We start from the raw sequence: 5,988 nt of genomic DNA, 5'->3' as shown, positions 1-5,988 counted from the left end.
AAAACAATCCCCTCAAGGGGAAATATGTGAGTACACCATAAAAGAAAGGAGTGTCACTTCACACAGTGCCCAGGGTGAATGTAAGCATGAGAATGCATGCCCTGAGCACATTCATCCCCAGTTCACCCGAGAGTCTATCTTTTAAATATTTCCCAATATCCGGCAGCTGACGGATCTGAGCACCTGCAGAATGTGAAGCTGAGCACTTGGGCAGACACCAGGTAGAGCAGGATGAACCTCCACTTTCCTGTGTCCACCAGGATAGGCTTTCCAAAAGTTCATGATTGATGTCATCTGTCACTACGTCTAAAGTCCAGGAAACATCCCAAGCCTGACGGCCAGTGGTGAGTATAGTTCCTAGTGATGTATCCTGTCACCTGGACACTGAGAGCACACTCACACCTTAGAAGTCAGGATGTCCACTGGCCCCTAAGGACCCCGCTGCCCAGCCTCTCCTCACACTACTTCCTGGAAGGAGGAACAGTGAGAGAACTGCTTTCTTTATACCAAGATCTGTCATCTTAACTACTCTCTCAGTTACACTTCTGTTTTGGATGGTCAGAAGGCCCACGAAGAAAGGGCTTCATAGACAAAAGAGCCACACCGAAATCCCAGAGACCATGCAAGTGTTGGTCCTGCGTGACTGGCGGTGAAGAACAGGTATTTGGTGGCAAGGTTTGCCATGGCAGTTAGGAGCACTGCAGTTGTTCAGCCTGGGGATTTCTTCTCTAATGCCTGGGTAAGTTGGTGAGGGTCTGATCACCCCACCCCCTTCTACCTTTCACCACACATTGGTGACTTGGAACTTAAGAGAAAAGAGCAGCCAACCAGCCCAGGTGGCCTGTTGGCTGATGTGACAGTTTTCTTTAACACAAATTTGTCCCCATCTTTTCATACCTTTATTTCCCTTGCCCTGTCAATAGTTGACATGCTTTTAATAGTCTGTCATGAGCCCAAACAAGCCCTTCCAGAAAATTTAGTTGATACCTTTTATCTTTAAAAAGTGCCTCTTTGTGAGCTTTTCCTCAGTATCTGACATTGTGCTTAAAACTAACTTACCATTAATTCATTTACTCCACGGGGGCAGAAAGGGTTTGAAGAGCCAAGAAATAGGAACTTATTGCACTAATTTTGTTAACCATCAGAAATGGATGGTCTTTAAGAGTGATCTGTAAAAATGAGAAATTCTTAGGCTAGTGTCTTAGTGCAGGGTGAGAATCAGCTGCATGATTGGGTGAGGGTTATTAAAATGCCGATTCCTGGCCTTCACACAGACTGAAATTAGGACCCAGGAAACTGCGATCTAAGAAGCATTCCTCTCCAACCCCTAAGTAATGTTATGTACACACAAATTTGAGACTTCCTGTCTTGGATTTTAGGGGTAGTTAAAAAGTCATGGAGTTTTTAATGTTTGTAAGGCTGGATCTCTTAGGGATGATGAGGATGTGCTGTTGTGTTTCTAATAACCTTAACCTGAATCTTCCTTTGTTTTAAAGCTCCAGATTGTTTTATAAGAACCTTATTCATAAAAGACTGGAGCTGTGGAAATGACTTGAGTTGTTTTGTTTGGAGTTCTGTAAATATGTTTTCCAGGTTGCGTAGATTATCAGCACATGGCGTTCCTGTGTTTTGCCCTTTTACAGTCAGGCTATATGTTAGTTCTAGGTCACCCTTGTCTGCTGTTGGCCATTACAAATGACTTCCTGATGGAAAACAACCCTCAGACTGCAGCATTCAAATGATGTTGGTAGCTCCATCCGAAACGAAACTCAAGTTACTTGAGATTACCTTCATTTTGTTCCTGAAAGAATCCCCAGTACATAGTTTTGAAACAAAACAAATAGAAAATCTGCAGGACCGGGAATTCCTTGTATAAAAGTTATTTTCACCTGCAGGATGCTGTCTCATTCTCTCACACGTTAGCTTTGGAAAGTAGATATCATTTTATAACTTTGGAAGATACTTAGTATTTATTACAAGAAACAACTACTTTTAATAGAAACAAAGTAATAGTATTTTATCACAGCTGTGTGTGTGACAGAATTCATATTTGGTATAAGAGGCTGGAATTTGGTTGGCAAACCATCTGAATTATGATATGGGCCTGTGTGTGCACAGTGACCTAATACTGAACACATCAATGTTTACTTTCTAGATAGCTCACATTAGCCTGATTACTGGGCTCTAATGCATCGGTATAAAGATTAGTATGGAAATCAGTGAAACAGAAAACAAAAATAACAGAGAAAAAAATAAACCAATACTTGGGTCTTTGTAAAGATCAACACGTTTGGCAAACCTTTAATTGCACTGACCAAGAAAGAAGCACAAATCAACAGGAATGAAGGAAGGGACATTACTACAACCTTACAGAAATCAAAAGAATTGTAGCCCTGGTCAGGTGGCTCAGTTTGTTGGAGCATTGTCCCATACACCAAAAGGTTGTGGGTGTGATATCCAGTCAGGGCACATACCTAATTGTGGGTTCGATCCCCGTCGGGTGCGTATGGGAGTCAGCCAACTGATATTTTTCTTTCTCTATTCCTCCCACCCTCTGTACCTTCCTCTCTGTCTAAAAGTCAATAAATATATCCTTGGGTGAGGGTTTAAAAAAAAAAAGGAGATACTATGAATAACTTTATGCCAACACATGGGACATCTCAAGTGAAACGGAGATGTCTTAGAAAGACAAATTACCAAAATGTAGTCAAGAAGAAATAGAAAAATTTAATACACCTGTAACAAAGAAATTGAATAAAAAGTAGACTGTTCCCATGAAATAAAGCTCAGGGCCAGACAGTTTCACTGGTGAATGCTACGAGACATTTAAAGCCACTCTTTCAATTAAGAGATTTCTGGCCAAGATGGAGGCATAGGTAGACACACACTCTGCCTCCTTCCACAACAATAAGGATTCTGTCTACCTCAAAACAAAAAACAACCGGAACTACCAGAAAACAACTGCATGGAAGTCCAACAAAGATGTAAAGAAGCAGTACTCATTCAGACAGGTAGAAGGGGCAGAGAGGACGTGCTGTGGTGGCAGCAACGCAGTGGCTGTGTCCAGCTGTCAGGAAGAGCAATCACACATAAAAGTCAGGAGGCACACCTGGGGAGTGATCTCAGTCTCAGGCCAGACCATGCAGCTCAGGTTCCTCTGCCAGGAAAATAATGCCTCATTGCTTCTGGCTGTGAATACCAGTTGGGGGTGGGGCAGCAGAAGAAATTCCTGCCTCTCCATGAGAGTCTGTTTAGAGGCCCCCTGGTCCTAGAACGTCCGCAAACCCACTGATTCTGGGAACTGTCACCAGGGCAACAGCAAGAGGGGTGCTACTCGCATTTGGGAAGTGGGTGAAATGACGAGAGAAGGGGCGAGTACTGAGCAAGCGACATTGTTCCCTCTCTGACCCCATCCCCACATATAGCACCACAAGGTGGTGACAGGATCACCCTGCACTGAAGAATAAGGCTCTGCCCCTCACAACATAACAGGTATGACAATTTGACCTAAGACACAGAGGCAAACACAGAAGGCTGTCAAGTTGAGGAGACAGAGAAGTATGGCCCAAAAGAGGGAGCAGATCAAGGTTCCAGTGGGAGAACTAAGTGACAAGGAGCTAGCTAACCTAATATGCAGAATTCAAAACACTGGTGATAATGATGCTCACAGGCTTGACAGACATGATTGAGAATGGCAAATGCATAAAGAAAGAAGTGATGGCTATGCTAAGTGAAGTGAAGGAAAGTTCACATGAAACAAATGGTGAAGGGAAGGAAACCAGGGTTGAAATCAACGATTTGGAACAAGGGAGAAATAAACAGTCACCCAGTACAGAATGAGGAAACAAGAATTGAAAATGAGGAGACGCTTAAGAACTTCTGGAACAACTTTAAACGTATCAACATCTGAATCATAGGAGTACTAGAAGGAGAAGAGGAAGGGCAAGAAATTAAAAACTTACTGGAAAAAGTAATGAAAGAAAACTTAACCTAATTTGGTGAAGGAAGTAGATATGCAAGTTCAGAAAGCACAGAGGGTCCCAAACAAGCTAGACCCAAAGAGGACCACACCAAGACACATCATAATTAAAATGCCAAGGTTAAAGAGAAAGAGAATCTTAAGAGCAGCAAGAGAAAAGCAGAGAGTTACCTACAAAAGGCTTCTTATAAGACTCTCAGCTGATTTCTCAAAAGAAACTTTGCCGGCAAGAAGGGAATAGCAAGAAGTATTCAATGTGATGAAAAGCAAGGGCCTACAACCTAGATTACTCTTATCTAGCAAAGCTATCATTTAGAATGGAAGGGCAGATGAAGTGCTTCCCAGACAAGGTAAAACTAAAGGAGTCCATCATCACCAACCCCTTAGATGAAATGCTGAAGGGACACATTTAAGAAAAATAAGATAAAAACTATGAACATTAAAATGACAACTATCAACAACGGAATCTAAAAAAATAAACTAAGCAAACATCAAGAATAGGAACAGGATCATAGGTTTGGGGGTCATTTGGAGGGTTATCAGGTGGGTGGGGGAAGGGGGACAGTGGCAGAAAAGGTACAGGGATTAAGAAGCATAATTGGTAGATACAAAGTAGACAGGGGGATGTTAAGAATAGTATAGGAAAAGGCGAAGCTGAAGAACTTACATGCACGACCCATGGACATGAACTTAGGGGTGGAGGGGTGGGATTGCTGGAGGGAAGAGGGGTACTGAGCGGAGAAGAGCAAAGGGGAAAGAATTGGGACAACAGCGACAGCATAATAAAATATACTTTAAAAAAACATAATGAAAAAAGTTCTTTCAGAGACTAAGAAAAAAGAAAAGGGAATCCTTACCAGCTGTATGCTGTGAGGTCTCCTATTACTCTGATACTGTAACCAGACAAAACATCACAAGAATACTACAGACCAATATACCTTGACTATAGATACAAAAAAATTTCAACAAATCCAGTGACAAAATGAATTCAGCAAGGTTGAAAGATAAAATGGTCTATATATAAAAGTTATTTGCATCTATATAGTCAATAAATATAGCAATGAACTATGCAAAATGGAATTCCGTCCACAATAGCAACAAAAAGTTATAAATACTTAGTAATAAATTTAGTAAAAGTGTGAAGTTATACCCTGAAATCTACAAATTAATGGAGATCTAAATAGACATTCCATGTTATGGATCAGAAGACTCATTATTAATGTGGCAATTCCTATAAGAACCTCAGCAGGCTTTGTTGAAGGAATGAACAAGCTGATCATAAAATTTTTATGGAAATGAAGTGGACTCAGAATAGGCAAAAGAATATTGAAAATTAAAAACATTTGGAGAACTAATACTTTCTGGTTTACAAAGTTATAGTGAATCTACAATAATCAGGATAGCATTGTATTGGTATAAGGATGTATCTGGAGCTATCTATCACCTGTCTCTCTCAGTGATACAACTGGGAGTCCTGAAATTAATCCTTACATTTATGGTCAATTGGTCTTCCTCAGAGGTAGGAAAGTAATTCAGTGGGAAAAAAGTTTGTCCTTTCAACATCTGAGACTGGAGGAATTGGATATTCACATATGAAAAGTTGAATTTAGCCCTAGCTGGCATGGCTCAATTGTTTGGGTTTGGGCATCATCCTGAAAAACAAAAGGTTGCCAGTTCAATTCTCTGTAAGGGCACATGCCTGGGTTGCAGGCCCATTCTCCAGTTAGAGCACATGAGAGAGCAACCAATCAGTGTTTCTCTCCCTCTTGCCCTCCTCCTTTTCCCTCACTCTAAAGTAAATAAATAAAAATCATAACAATACAAAAAAAGTTCAATTTAGACCATTTATCATAATGGGCCATAGACCTAAATGTTACAACTAAAACTATAAAACTTAGAAAAAATAAATCATAGGTGATAATATTCATGACCCTGGATTTTACAAAGATTTCTTATATACAGTATCAAAACCACAGTGCATAAAAGGTAAAGTTGGTAAGTTAGACTTT

This window comes from Furipterus horrens, unplaced genomic scaffold, assembly GCF_987537825.1.
Source record: "Furipterus horrens unplaced genomic scaffold, mFurHor1.1.pri manual_scaffold_4, whole genome shotgun sequence".
Taxonomy (NCBI): Eukaryota; Metazoa; Chordata; class Mammalia; order Chiroptera; family Furipteridae; genus Furipterus; species Furipterus horrens.
The sequence above is the reverse complement of the archived record's forward strand: the minus strand, read 5'-3'. Positions refer to the sequence as shown.